Genomic DNA, 15,783 nt, shown 5'->3' on the forward strand with positions numbered 1-15,783 from the left:
AGCTTTGAAAATGACAAAGATTTATTATGACAAATCTGTAAATCACATTGATTTATGCCAAGTATTTCAGAAACTTGAAGTTCAGAAATACTGTTAATTGAATTCATTAAAATACACTGGTGAGACAGTAACACCTCTAATGTTTCTATGAAGTCTGTGCATCTTTGCCATGCATTTATAACCAAAAAATCTGACTTCTGGTACACACAAACACCATTTAAAGCAGGTGGAGAGAAAAGTTCAATATTGAACAACTATAATCTACAGAAGTGATAGGAGGAGAAGAAGGTTCCATTTCAGAAGAAATACATTTGTGACTTTAAAAAATATATTCAAGTTTACTAAACTCTAAACTATACGTTAAATTATGAAAGAAACAACATAAAGCTACAGAACAAAAAGAAAACTTTCAATAAACTCCAGACAACTTTCTTCTTTTCCTGAAACACATTCAGTCATTGCCTGAGTTCCTACTAAAACTTTACCATGAACCTCTATAGGAAAAGTGATCCATCTTGGTTATTTCTGAAAAACTGCACCTCCAGCCAATGAAAGTAGCACAAATTTTGGAGCAGTAGAGTTCTGACTGGAAAATAAAACACCACACTACAGAATACCCTAAATAGGCTCATTTAGCATCAAGTTCCTATAAAGTTTCTAACTTGAGAATTTTACTTACAACGTGGGGCTTCACTTTTTCATCATGAAACGTGTGCACTATACAGATGGTTTATTTAATTCATTCCTACCTAAATTAATCAAAGCAATCTGTCCCCCCTCAAAAAAAAAAAAAAAAAGTCTTCATAAAGGATCCTACTGCCACTTGACAAATGGTGTGCATTTAGCCAGGAGAAGCTGAAAATTCTCCATGAAAAAGTTACCCCATCTGAAAATAAGTGACATTATTAAAAGGGAAGCGGGATGTGTTATTTAGCATAATATGAAATTTAAACAGTACCACCTCAGATACACTTTAAAACGCCTTCAGTAGCACCTGGTTGTTTATACATCTTCTGTGGCGAAAAGGTCAATAGAAATTCACCTCGAAGGTCACAGTTGCTTAGCAACTGTTTTCGGCAGCTCCGCAACACTGATCAAGGAGCTCACGTTCCACCGCCTGGTTTCAGAAGGAACCCTGTCGCATCCTACCTGGCCTTCCAAGCACTCTGCCTTCCTCCTGCTTTTCCCAAGAGCACGGCCATCCAAAGGATACGCCCCGGGACCACCGGCCTGCGGTTCACGAGAGCAAAGGAGAGCTCAGTCTTCAAGAAGACCACGGAGGGCTTGATGAGGTGCTGCCCGAACCTCAGCATGACGGACATCAACCTTCAGGGTCTGAAAGACACGAGGGTGGAGATAATGAAGGGACTGACTCTGCCTTTCCAAACAACAGCAATAGGACAAACAAATTGTCCAGGCAGCTTCCAACAGAAAGGGCCTCCTGGGCTCATCAAGGCACTGGATGTCCTGTTGTTAGGGTTTTCCTAAAAGTATCGCTTCTTTGAAGGGGTGTTGGAAAAGGCTTCCATCCAAAGCAAAAATTTTACATATAATTTCTTAAACCCTTTTCTCACCCTCTTGGCAGGACTACAAAATTCTAAACAGAAGACGTAATTACTCCCTCCTGTTTTCACTTGTCCTGCATTGTGTACCTCTGGATCATATGTTCTAGGAAAAGCACAAATAGGATTTCACAAGCTTTTTGCCACAATGCAAATCAATGCACACAGGACTTACCAAATAGACCACATTTTCTAAATCAATCTCTCCACTAAATACCTCAACTGAAGAAACACCAGCAACCTAAGCAAAGTGTATTTATTCATTTTCCATCCACACATTCTAGCTTGAGCAACTGGAATGTGAAGATGATCACATTTTCTCTTACAGAAGCTCAAAGAATTCCATATTCATTCACTAAAATTTTTTCTCCTCCTGATGAGAATGAAAATCCCTCTTAAATAGCTAAGGCACAATCCTAACAGTTTCTATTTTAGGTCTTTAAGCCCTAGAGTATTTAAAGTATTTAATGCAGTCAGAAATATCCATGGTACTGCAGGGTAAAATATGAAGTAATGATGAATTTCCTGTGACAATACTTCAGACACATCGGAAGCATTACACTAACATTGCCCTGCTTGAACCAAGTGACTAAGCAGGAAATTCAGTTTTATATGTTGCTCCAGATGGGAAATCCACTGTGAGAGTCACAGAGGGTCTTTTGTAGCAGCTCTTTTCTTGAAGCTTGCTGTGTTCAGTAAAACCCAAACCTGGTTCTTAAGCTGAGATTTATTCTAATTTAACATCCCGCTCCCTTATCTGCTCCCATGAAGAAGTACACATAACAACCCTTCTAAGTGCACACACTTTGAAAGTGTCTTTGAGAAATATCTGTTCTTAGAAAGGAACTTCTGAATTTGTAGCTAACTGATTCCACAGAAGAATTTAACTAAATTAAATTAAGGATAGCAGATGCATCTAGTCAGGCTTTACACCAGAAAAACATGTATAAATCTTAGTATAAGACACAGTAACAAATCAGATGACTACATTTCCAAGTAATAAACATTCTCTAAGGGGCACCATGTCTTGTTTTATTTTTGAAAATCACAGATTAAAGGAAATGCTTGAGCAGACCACGGAAAAGTGGAGATTTTAACTACACCTGTTTCAAAGATCTGAAAAAGTTCTACAGTTTTTTTCCCCATAAAGTCAACAGAAGATTAAGTGTCTGAGATGTGTCCCTTAGCATATATTAAACCTGAAACCTGACAACATACAAAAATCAAGTCTCTTTAGCAACTAAAAGAATTGCTTAGCAGAGGAAACACCTGCTATCTTGTGCTGATGCTTGAGAAAAATAACTATTAGGACCTTCAATCAATCTTCCTCATTTCTCTTAAGCAGCCCATCAGCAACCCCCCGCGGGGGATTTTCATTCCAATTAAAACATTCAAGAATGTTTTTACCTGATACAAAAAAAAGACATGGTTCTTTTTGCAATGAAGGCAATGTTTCTGATAAAGGAGCAAAACACATTCCATAGCCTGGACTACCATCCAGTGATGAAACTAAGCTGGTGTCTCCAGTAGCTGGAAAATCAAATGTACCACCACACCTGCCCTTGCATCTGGCAATGCTATGGACAGAAATAAGAGTATTACCAATCATTTCTTATTCCGTCTTCCAAAACACTGATAAATAAAAACAATGTCCAGAGGCATGGAACAGACTTAAACACAGAACAAGGCTTTAAGAGAGGTTGAATTTAAAATCTGATGCTTTGAAATTTGACTTAAGGAGGGAGAGAACTTGAGATTTTGGTAATCACCAGGAGAAGTCCTTTGGCTTTTTGCTGCCATAGGCAAAAAACAACGAACAGTAGCAAAATAAGGTTGGTGACATCAGGTTGCCTAAACCATGTACTCATCATACACCTACCACCTGCATCTTCACTTATTTCACAGCCAATCTTGTTTAAAAAAGTTATAAAAAGCAGTAAAGTAAAAGCACTAATCTCATAGCTCTCTAAGCAACAGTTTGAAGAATCACGTTACAGCCCAAGTGGGTTGATCTAGAACTAATAAACATTTTAAAATCTCATACATAGAATTAATGCACATGTTAAAACCATTTCTATTTTCTTACTACACAATAATGTACCTGCATAACATATTTCTATCTCTTAATTCAGACTAAAGAAATACAGCAGGTGTTTCAAGCCAATGTGTCACTTGCACTGGCTGTGCTGTGTAATGCTGCAGACTTCCCAGTGCTACTCTCCCCAATTCCGAGAAGGGACTGTGGGAATTTTTTTCCTTAAACAATTATTTAAGATCTATTCTATATTACTTAAGCTGTTTCCTGCCCCGGTGACGCCCTGTGTTTCTCTGTAAAGCGCGATCGTCTGCGCTCGGCCCCGACACAACCGCTGCCGAACACCTCGGGGAAATAAGGGATGGCTACGACTGGAAAATCCATGACTGTGCAGCAAGGCTGGAATATTCCAGAGCGCAGCGAGGCAGGAAAGTTTTTAGTCCTGTGAATTCCACCTGCTCATTGCTTGGATGGCCTGTAAACAAGCAAGAATCCACCCAGCACACGGTGTGCTCAAGGTTTCCCAGGGGATTGCAATCGCTGCACTACGTCTGTTCCTCCAGGGATCTCCACTTTTTGCATAAAGAGAAGGTTAGTGCCAGATAAACCAGAAACTAAATATAATTGGTGAAAGATGTTTCTTCTTTAATGATAGTAGTCTTTCTAATCCCCAGTAATAAGGAGCACAATTACATAGTAATGTTAGAAAATAAAAGAAAGCCATTTCTGATTAAATTTCAGCCCAGTTTAACACAGCTTCTATTCTGACTATTCAGATGAAAAGTGTATTTACTCTTCTTCATATTGCAGATATACATTACATTGCCTATTTCATCTGCCTCATTTTCCTAATTAAATTCCCTTCAAGCTGTGTTACTGCAGTTGTAGGTGGGAATACAGTATTAAAGGCTAACATAACAAGTAGACTAATTTTACAGCCACAACAGACCTCAAATCTATATAACTCATGCTAGAAAAAAAATAGACACTGGAATTATACATTACAAAATAAGAATGCTTAAATTAAAAAAAATCTTGAGATACACTGAAATATTTTTAATTATTATTATAGTCTTGTAAAATTTCAAAAGGCACATTGCATTTGCCCAGCCTATATAAATACTGCTCATATGTTAAACGTATTTTTGAGAGGAAATCTAAACTTGGTCTCAATTCTCCAAGTTTATTTGGTGTTGGAGGTCAGGGGCTTTGGTTTGTGCTTCAGCTTTTAAACACCCTAAGCTGGAGAATCATTGGTGTCAAACACACAGGGAGAACTGTGAATAGAAGTTCACTTAAATACAGGTCCTTAGGACATCAAGATCAGTGCCTGTTTGTTACATGTCATCTCTAGACTCAGAGACCTGGAAAACTGTTGGAAGTTACTTTCTCTGTACTGATTATAAGGAATTATGGCACTAATTCTTTAAGGTTCTCTTCCTGCTGCCAGAGACCTCCCAACTGGATGCTTAATTGAGATGGTGCTGCTACTTCAAGGTGCCTCTTTATTTTACCACACAACTACTTGTCCTTAACAACAAGGTGTTGAGATCAGCACCTGCTGGGAACCAAGCTTGAGGCTTCTGCTGAGCAATCCCATGAGTGCAGTTCTAGGAAAGCTGCACATCTGGTTGTAGTGGGAGAAGACAAGATAATGCAAAATGGGCTGCTAACTTAACATGTGTGTATTAAAGGAAACCAATTACAACCCCATTAGCTCTCTGTGCTAATAGAAAGGACTATTTTAGAACAATCCCAGGAGTATTCTTAAATTTTAAAGTTTGTTGTTTTACCACATCAGCGTCATCTGCTCATTAATTTTGACATTCCTAATTCTGCTACTCAATTTCAAGATAAAAACACTGCAAATTTATGTGGCAAAATAAAAACAACTTACTATTATTTTTTTAAGGTCTTAAAAATTTGGGTGTTTTTCTTAAATTCAACAAGCTAAGACAACTTATGTCACACATTCTAGTTGAGAGAATAAAGTACCTCTACAGTAAAGGATGTTTATGGTTGACTTCAGATTTTTCAATCCCATTTTCTAGGCTGCCCTTTATCCTACAAAACTATATCCTTATATGAATCTTTGGCATTGTTTCCTCTCATAGGTTTGATTATGGGAAAGTTATGTTCCTACTTATACATCTGAATCCTGCACCATGTTCAAGAAGTAATGAACAATGAAGACCTGTCCTATGTGTTACCTCCCCTCTCGTCATGACTTATTTGTAATTTCTTCCCTCCCATCACTGCCACTTTGTGAGGATGAAATCCACTCAAGTCAGAATGTTACTTATTTCACTCAAGCACATGAATGTCCTTGTTGCTAGCAGCCATGATTTGACATTTTGATCAAAGAATTCCTAAAAACACTAACAAAAGGAAATTATTTTATTCTAAAATCACCTAGTTTTTCTAATAGCCCTTTGTCCCTGAGCAGCTTTATATCTCAGCATCCTTCAACCCCACCCTCACACAACATTCAGCTACATATTTTGTGTATGAATTAGAGGCCAGAAAATGGCCTCTAATTAAAAACCCCTCTCCTTCTCAGTGAGCCAAAACATCACATGCTACTGCTATTCCTGTTCTGAAAAAGCCAAGAAGAATCACAAAGCTAGAAAAGGTGCTCAAGTGTCTTTGACAGCCATAGCCTAGATTCTCTGCATGGGGATGGTAGTTAATGCTCTACACGAGGCTGAAGGGAAAAGCTTGTGTGGATTATTTTCCATTTCCACCACCCACAGAAGCTGCTGAACAGAAAGCCCATTAAATATGATGCATGCAACCAATCCTGGGGTGTTGACAAGGACCAATTTCTCCCATCACAGGCAGATTATGATGGACTCGAATCCACTACACGTGGCTTCCCCTGCTTAATCTAGCAGGGAAGAAAACATCAAAATTATTACTGTTTAAATATATGGCCATTTTCTTAGCATGGTCAATCTAGCTAAATTATCTACACTTAAAATGAAAATAGCCTGAGGTCTGTTACATACTACCTAAGCACCTGAGTGTGGATGATGCCAAGGGCCATCCATTTGCAATCCCACAACCTGCCTCCCCTTGCAGCTCCATTCCCCCTCACCTGACCTGCAGCAGCATTTCACAGCACCTCTCAGGCAGGATTTTCCATTCTGCTCTCTCCCAGTTTTGCCTGGAAGCCTTGATGTTGCTGTTACAGCATGTTTTCATAGGGCACGACCGTGACCACCATGGGAATTGTCTCTTCCCCTGCGGGTTTGTAGCTGCTGGGTTACACCAGTGAACCCAAGAATGAGACTCCACAAAGCTCAGTGACCGAGCAGCACCAACCCTGAGCACAGCACCACTTCAAAGTAACACCATGAAAAGCAGGAACCTGAGGGAGGTCTGATGAACAAGCAGATCCTGACGAAAACCAGATGTACCGGGTCTGACTGCGATGGGGTTTCCCTCACAGCAGCCACTGTGGTGCTGTGTTTTGGTTTTGTGACTAAAACAGTGCTGACCACACACCAGTATTTTGGCTCTTTCTGCCCCCCACCAGGGAGCTGATGTACATCTTCACCTCTGGCTCCTGCCAGGAAAGCTGCATTGTCCTCAAACCTGTCTCAACACCCTTTGTGCAATGGGGCCAGCCCTCAACATATTTAAAGCAGAAGATGCAGAGAACTCAAACAAAGAAGTTATCCTATTTCAAAGCTACAGGTCAAATAAAATACTAGCGTGCTCTAGTTGCATGATTTATTTTAAAAGTAAACTTTGCACATTATTTTTTTTCAAAATTGCTTCTCCTCAAGCCTGTCTACTGCACCTGCTAAGGTAACGTGTGGGTGCACACTGACATATGTATTTAAGTTTGTCCTCAGTTTCCTATTTCCAAGTTGTCTGGTCCATCATTGTCATGATATTTACAGTCTTCAAACAAACAAACAAACCCCCCAACAAACAAACCAAAAATAAAACTAACTTAAAAAACCAAACCCGGCCTTCCCTCTGCTCCCAAAATACCCAAAACCCCCTCAAAACCAACTCAAACTTCAGACACTGGGATCTTTGTTGACCAAGAACGATGCAGACACCTAAAAGCAAGTGAAGCACTTTGCAGCAACACTGTAAAGCAATCACAGCATCGACAAGTTAATCAACAAATGCAGAATCAAGCTAGACATCAAAAGCTATATACCATCCATAATACATGGAGAGGGCATAAATATTTTTAAATGATGTAGAAGTACTTGTCAAATCCATTTCTATAGCAAGCATTTTGGAATACAAATTAGGCCAACTTGTTTCTTTCTTACAATTCAGGTAGAGTGCAGAGTTATAAACAATAAATGAAAAGGTTTGTACAGGCAAAAGAACTGTATAATACATTAAACTCAGAGAAGAATGAGGGTTTAGAAGAGCCATGAAAGTGCTAAACATGCTCTACATTCTTCAAGTGTCCACATGTACACTGTGTTCCTTAGAAGATGACTCAAATACCATTTAACCATGCTGCAAAAATAATTCTGGCAGTGGAAGCTCTTGTTTGCCTCTGTGCCTCTGTGCTCAGGTAACAGCTCAACTTCTCCACACATTTCCAAAATTTACACACAATTTTTTTTTCCTGTTTTGACACCCCAGCTAGACCTATAACTTTGCTTTCTGAAAAAAACTTTTATGATGACTAGCATGAAATAAAATTGCTGTCTTGCATTATATTGCAGTTGGTTTATGTCCAGCTTATGCCAGAATGCATGAACTCAACACACCACAATATTACAGAATTTATCTTTAACACAGAATCCCAATCCCAAGATTTGATCAAGAGCTTCTCCCAGTCTTCTCTGCTAAACACCTGTGCCCGTTTTTCCTCATACCAACAAAGATCATCTAAGATTACAATACCTCCTTCTATTGTTATCCAACAAAATGACAGGAATCCAAAGAAAAGTCTGATAACTAAGAACAACTCAGAATCCATGTTCTACATCCGTGATTTTAAGCAGGATGTTTTACGAAATGGGACACAATCAATAGGTCCAACCTCCTCAATGACTCCTACTGAGAGAGCAGAGTATGCACAAGCACACACAGGCAATAAAATAAATGATGTTCACAGATTTTTCCCCAGTGTTAGAAAAAAAAAATGAAAGAAAACAAAGAAACACACATTATATTTTAATTTTTTTTAATAACTTGCATGCACCACAGCTATTACCCTGATGCATGGAGCACTCAGGGGTTTGGATTTGCCTCTGCAAGTCATTCTGATGAACGAGACCTTTAGTGCTGTAATAACTGCTGTGAGTAATGGAACAACCAATGGCTTTCATTAAGAAGGAACACTGAATAATGTATTACCAAAACTAAGATCAAGGGGAAATACATTTTTATTAAGGAAAAATATTAATATCCGTCATGTCATTTTTTAAAGCAGAAAGGTGAAAGGCAGAAAAGGAAAAAAATTAAGAAAATGCTCCACAGTATGCAGTAAATGGCAGAAATTATACTGTGAAAATCCTTCTTTTCTAGTGTGGCTACCTAGGGCTACGTTACATGCTACAGGAGCAATAAAAAAATGTGACATCTCTTGAGATATAGAAGTGTAAGGAAAACTCTACCCCAGCAAAAGGAGAGATGGGGGAGGAAGGTCGCTATAGAGACCAACACATTGCACATTAAAACACTTGAGCTTAAGCTCATTTCTTTTGAGGTTACAAACTAAGAGAGCTGACATGATGGAACAACTAGGAATGTTCTTTTGCTGTACCCTTCAGTGGAAAAAAAGTTGGCTTTAAAAATGGGGAGCAAAGAAAAAGCTGTCGTGTTTTAGGTTTTTTTTTTATTATTACTTCTATAGTGCTACATAAAGTCACTTTATAGGCTTTAGAAACACGCACCAAAACTAAGCCTTCCCCTGAAGTGGCTCACTATTTCCTCTGAGTGAATTCAATTTGGACATCTATAGTATTGGAGAGCAGAAATGGGGCAAATAGAGCTGCAGAGGAAAAGCTGCAGGGAGCCAAGGGAAAAGATTCGAGGAGTAAAAAAAGTCCACGGGGAGAAGAGAGAAATGGCTCTTCCCCAAATTCTATGATGGTATAAACCAAAGTACAGTCAGAAGGAGAGGGAGGGAGGGTGAGCACAGGGTGTGCTCTGGCAAAAGGATGGTGCACACCACTCAGGGCCAGCACAAGTCCACACAAAGAAAAGTGCAATGAGCCAGAGATGCTGGATGGTGAGTTTTCAAACACAGCCCAGAACTTTACACCTTCTGTCACTGAGGAAACAGTTACATCACTTCAAAAAGCCCTTCTGAATCAGTATACACTTCTAAAGATGCATACAGATATTTCCAGATCTTGTTCTTTCATCCTTTTGTCCAGAATTTAATTTTGAATGCAATGTGTTATTATTAGACCATGTTTCTTTTCATAATACTATGAATTTGAATTTGTTCCATTTAGAGCAATTCCTGTGATACCCAAGTATCTCCACAAGCATTTTAGTTTCCTGAATTAATAAATGTAACACAAGCATTTAGAGGAAAATGCAGACACTGTACTTAGTTTAACAATTCCTCAGGCATATAGATGAAAATAGTAATGTAATGAAAATTTATTGTCAGATTTACATTTATATATAACTAATAATACTAGACAGTGGGTTCTTTACATTTATGTACAGTGCATTTACATTTATTTCTAGATGCTGGAATCTTTAAGACATCCCATTAGCTCCCATTTTAGCATTTTATATATATGCTTGCTCTTCAAAATAAAAACACTTAAACCAAATTGTTCCATAGAATTAATGAAGCCTCATTTCAAAGGATTTATGTCCACACCTTTGGTCTCCCCACAAGAATGAGAGCTCTCCCCCATGGCCCTGAGGGTATCCCAGGCAGGTGATTCCAGGAGTTCTAGAAAGAGCAGGTCAAGGCCAGTGCCCTAAAATGGCCTGTTACAACTGTACAGTCTAATTACAGAACCACCATGGCACATGCACATGTCTAATTACACACTGCACAGTTCAAAGTGCTGTTCTAATGCTGAAATTTGAGAGATGCTTTGGACAAAGTTTATACAACAGGCGCTGGCAAAATGCAAGCATGTGTGACTTGTATTTCTGGTTCATTTAAACAGTAGAACTGCAAACTGCAAGCAAAGAACACTTTTCTAGGTTTAACTTCCCCTCTCTGCACATGTTGTCCCTCCAATTTTCCCAAAATGCTCCCTATGTACTTGACCATATGTTCATAAAATGGTAAATGACATTCCTGCTTTCTGGCCACTTCCCTGCATCTCTCAAAGACACCTGTGGCAGGGACCAGAGCTCTCTGTATTTTTGTACAGAGCACTGGGAAGCCCTCCATCGAGAAGGTAATGTTGAATGACAACAGTGTGCAAGGGAACTGAAAGGATAAGCAAATTTTGGAAAAGGGAACAAACCCTTCCCCCCTGTCAGAGCAGCACTAAAGCACGATGGGAACCTACTTACAGCTTTCTGTCGTTGGTTAGATAATGCTGAACATGAGGACTCAACTAAATTTAGGCAAATACAGGCAGTCTTATGTGATTATTTTTTTCAGGACATCTTTCATATCTGGCAGCAGAAAATCGACCCTAGTAGGGTTATATTAAAATATATCTATTTACTGAATATGACACTCCTTTTCATAAGGTATTTTCTGCTGAGAACAAGTGGCTTGCTTGTTCCTGTTATCTAATACACACAGGCACCAGATCTAGTTGGGTAAGATAATAATCCTGAGAAGTTTGGGTTTAAATTTTCACCTTAAATTGCTCTTTAGGAATCTTTTCCCACTATAGACAGATGCTCTTAGCAAATCAACCACTAAAAATCTATCAGATGGCTTTCTAGCTTCACCAGGTTATTTTCTGAATCAGGACTTAACTCCAGAATTTTCTCCTGTGATTGATTTACACATGTAAGACAAGTCAAAGATAATCCTGACAATATTCCCAAAGTCAAATTTCGAAATAATTGATGTAGTAAGGCATTTCCTCCACTGTAATACTGGCAGCAGAAATACAGAGAAAGCAAAACCAAAGGGGAAGATATTGAGATACAGAGTCTAAACCTGCATTTCCAATATTCTGGCCTGCACCTTCCTTAGTAAAAGATTAAGGAATGCTTAGGAAAATTCTTTAGACAGGAAAATTTTTAAGTGCTCACAATATATACAAGTATTTTAATTATCTTATGTCTTAAGTATGTTGTAGCTTGTACTCATTACACATTTAACTGTATATGCACATTATTTTCCTGCTTGCTTTTTACTCCATGATTGCCAAATATCCTGAAAAATATGCATTTGCATCTATCTGTAACTACCATAAGGTTCCTGAGGTTTTTTTCCTTTTAGAAAACAGTCTCTATGATTATTTTTTAACCTAGACTCACCATACAGAACCGCATGAGTCACATAATCAAGCCATAAACCAAGTAAATAATTTTGTATGGTTTTGATGTCTTTTTGGCTTTCTTTCCTACGCCACATCACTTCAGGCATCAACAAAAAAATGTTTTAGTGTTACTGCTTTTAACTTTTCAGGACTAAAAAACATTTATGGTCACATGGTGCACTGGAATAATTTTTCAGTAAACCTGTTAACATTTTGAACAAGAATTGGGTGCCAGACGACTGTTCTGCAACTAATTCAGGAACAAATTTTGGTATAATCTACTGAAAGTGCTTTGGAGTTCCTTGCCAGCAAGGCTTTCTAATAAGATACTCATGAGTAATTAGAAATCTATAGACATGATTAAATCTTAATCTCCAATCTGCAGGATGGATGTTTAGGCTGAGGTATGACAAACTGGCAGAGAACTCAGCTGGAGATCCCTCTGTAGCTTCCAGAATCTGGCTGGCATTTGTCAGGGCTGAAGCTGGGATTTATTGGTGAATTCCTCAGCCTGCACTGGTCTCCACAGGACACATAACCCATAAAGCAGTTTGCCAGCTCAGTTCCACAGCCCTGGTTGCTCCAGCACCAACATCAAACATTTCACACAAGGTGGGCATAATCAGGTTATTTCCAATGAAAACTTTGGACTCTCATTGCACCTCTTAAATAATGGATATAATTTGCCTAGTCTTTATTATTTAAAGAGTCATTTACATGATGCATGTCCTACCCAAGCTACCCAGTAGGTATTTCTGCTTAGTAAAGCAACGTTCTCACTAACTTTCCTTTTTCCCTCAACAGGAAGCAGTTGTTGTGTAAGTAATGCCACAGCAAGACCATAAAGCTCCGGGAATAGCTGGTTCTAAGCAGTCTGGAAATGTTTACAACTGTAAACAAAAGAGACTGAAACTCCTGAAAAATTCATTTTCTCATGTTGTTATAAGAGCTGTATTGGCTTCCACAAGTGCAATTCATAGCCAGGAGAAAACCTTCCAACTTTCTACACATAAAGTAGCCTCCCAGTTCCACAAAAGATCTGAACACATATGGCACAATACGAGGAACACAGTCTAAGAACCAGCTAAAGGTATTTAAAGAAACAGTTTGACTACCTAGCTAGACAATTCCAGCACACCCAGCCCCTGTTCTGACAGGCAGAGCCACGATGAATGCAAGAAACATTTCACTTCTCTAATCATTGTCAGCTGAAGATTTCAAAGAGCTTTGGAAAACTATATAGAAATATCTATCTTGCAGATAAAAAAACAAAGCAGAGACAGACTTTGAAGACATCAAATTGCCAGAAAAAATGATACAGTAAAATCTTCTTTTCGTTGGTTAATTTAATCCAATTAAAGTTCTCCAAAATTAACAGAAATACTCAGAAATCACAATGCTTAGCCTTGGTTCAAATCCATACTGCTACTTTTAAAGGACTATGAAGAACTAAGATGTTATCTTAAATTCTCCATGCTACTCTTTTGCCAGCCAGCAAGCCTAAAACAAAAACTAGTATAACATAAACTGCCAACGGAGAAAATAAAAGCAAAATCATGTCCATGTAAATGTACATTTTGTATACAAAATGTGAACATAACAAATAAAAATCACCAATTAAAATTTATCTCAATAGAGGAATGGCATTTTGCCAGACTTGCTCATGAATCTTCTGGTATTTAGTATGTCTTTACAGAGGAAAGAAATCTGAATATACAATGAAAATAAATCAAAGTACATTTGGAAAGATCCTCTTAATGTTTACCACAGAAAAAAAGTACTACCTTTGAGACAATATGGTTTCTCAATTAATATTCATTCCCCAAATTAACTGGATCACAAATTTCAATATTCCCAGTCAATCTTTCTCCATTGCAAAAAGCTAATGATCAAATTGACAAGGATGAGAACTCAGGTGGTTTGTGTAATCCCAATTTATGTGCGAGCATTAAGGAACAGTCTGTAGTAATACAGTCACACTAGAGTTTTCAACAAAGAGGCAGTTTTTCACTGCCTCATTTCTGCAGGTGATTCTCTGAAGTTCTGCCTCTTTCAGGGACAGCTCTGAGTTCCTGTGTGACACTACACGAGGTATCCAAACCAAACTTTTCCTTAGCCATCAGCAGTGGCACGGAACCCTTCAATTTGCACTCTGGAGATGCTGGGGAAGTTATCTACCCACAAGGAAAACACACCTGACACTAAAGTAGCAAGTGATGTTTTCCGAACACAGGATGTGCTGCATGATCTGAAGGGCTCTAAAATCCAATCTTATGTCTTAAAATGTGCATCCAAATTTGGTGAATTTTTCTGACCTTAATCTCTGTCAGTTCCCCATCTGTAAAACAGAGATAATACCACATCCTCACTGGGGCTTTGTGGAGATAAATTTAATTTAAAACCTGTGTAGCACTTGGATACAGCAGTGATGAACAGCACAGCAAAGCCTATGAGGAAATTAATAATTCCGACGTCTGAGCGGGGTGTGAATGACGTGCTGTAAATAAGGCTTAGGGCCACATATCAGACACTGAGGATAAAACAACATCTTGAATAACTACTCATTAACAGAACACTGTCCATCTTGTGTACTGAGTAAGGAAGGAATCTTCTGGAAAAGCATTACATGTCCTTATAGCTAAAGACTTCCTCATAATGCATATGCATAAGAGAAGCTGAATTTCAGTTGCAAGGACACCCTTAACACTCTCTTCTCTGGGTCACTTGATTTTTGCATTCTAAATAATGTTTTCTCCATGAAGTTTGTATGTGTAATATTTATATACAAAGAATGAATTATGATCTCATTGTGAGTCTCTGCTTTCCATGCACAAGTGGTAATGAACAAATCTTGGTTTAAAAAAATTCCATTAGAAATATAAAATACCAGGCTTGCCTAGGCTTGGTAAATTCAGCAGAGCTTCTACTGAATTTCCTCTTCAATTGCTTGAAATGGTCCAAGTGCTACTTCTGTTAACACCTATGATGTATTACCATAAGAAACTTGGGAAGGGAAAATACATCAGGGCACTGTCCTTTCAATTTTAATCCAAGGCATTAAATTTTAATTCTCAACAATAACAGCAGCTGACATGTTCCCTTTGCTAGTTCCTGTGAAAGTAAATCAGGCAGAAATAAAGCTAGAAGTGCACTTGGGAATCAAGGAGAAATAGCATCTCCCCTACACGCTCTCCAGTGCCGCCTTCCTCTTCTGAAAAAAAGCCCTTCTGCACCTTTTAGGATCAGGTGATGGTCCTTTTGTGGTGACAGCCACCTCCCCCTCCTCCTTCAGACTGCACAAACACACCCTCAAGGAACAGGACACCACTGTGAGAGCCCTCTGAGGGCACAGCCTCACACACAGAGCCCTAAACACAGCCCTGCCCTCTGACCAAGGCAGGGCACTCCAGGAAGCTGCCCAGTTTGCAGGCCTGATTTCATTTCCATGACACGTAACTCGCTCAGTAAAAGCCAGAAGAGTCACACCCAGCAAGAGAAGATCCGAACCAGACCCTGCAAGTTTCAGTTCAAGGAGTTTTCTAAAACTTGAGTGTTAAAACAGCCTAATGTATTCAAATTAAAAGGAAAAATAAAGCAGATTTCCCAGAGACTACTTGTACAATTTCGTCTGTGTAAAATTATCAGTGTTCTTAAATATCACAAAGAGAAGTGAAAGCTGTTTTATTCCAGTTAAAAAAAAAGCCATCTTCAGAAGACATTCTTTGTTCAAATTGACACCAAATTCACTAGACTCTGTCAACAAATCTTATGTAATACA

General features: G+C 38.7%; 1 long non-coding RNA gene across 1 annotated transcript in view; it reads right to left on the reverse strand.

Annotated features, from left to right (window-relative positions):
- Positions 1 to 1,184: 1,184 nt before the first annotated feature.
- The window catches only part of LOC108503131, a 146,058-nt gene continuing 131,459 nt past the window's right edge, over positions 1,185 to 15,783 (reverse strand). Inside the window, exon 3 of the long non-coding RNA XR_001876730.1 lies at positions 1,185 to 1,335. This is a non-coding gene — a long non-coding RNA (uncharacterized LOC108503131). The remainder of the gene's footprint in view (positions 1,336 to 15,783) is intronic.

Source organism: Lepidothrix coronata, unplaced genomic scaffold (genome assembly GCF_001604755.1).
Source record: "Lepidothrix coronata isolate B3197 unplaced genomic scaffold, Lepidothrix_coronata-1.0 Scaffold131, whole genome shotgun sequence".
Classification (NCBI taxonomy): Eukaryota; Metazoa; Chordata; class Aves; order Passeriformes; family Pipridae; genus Lepidothrix; species Lepidothrix coronata.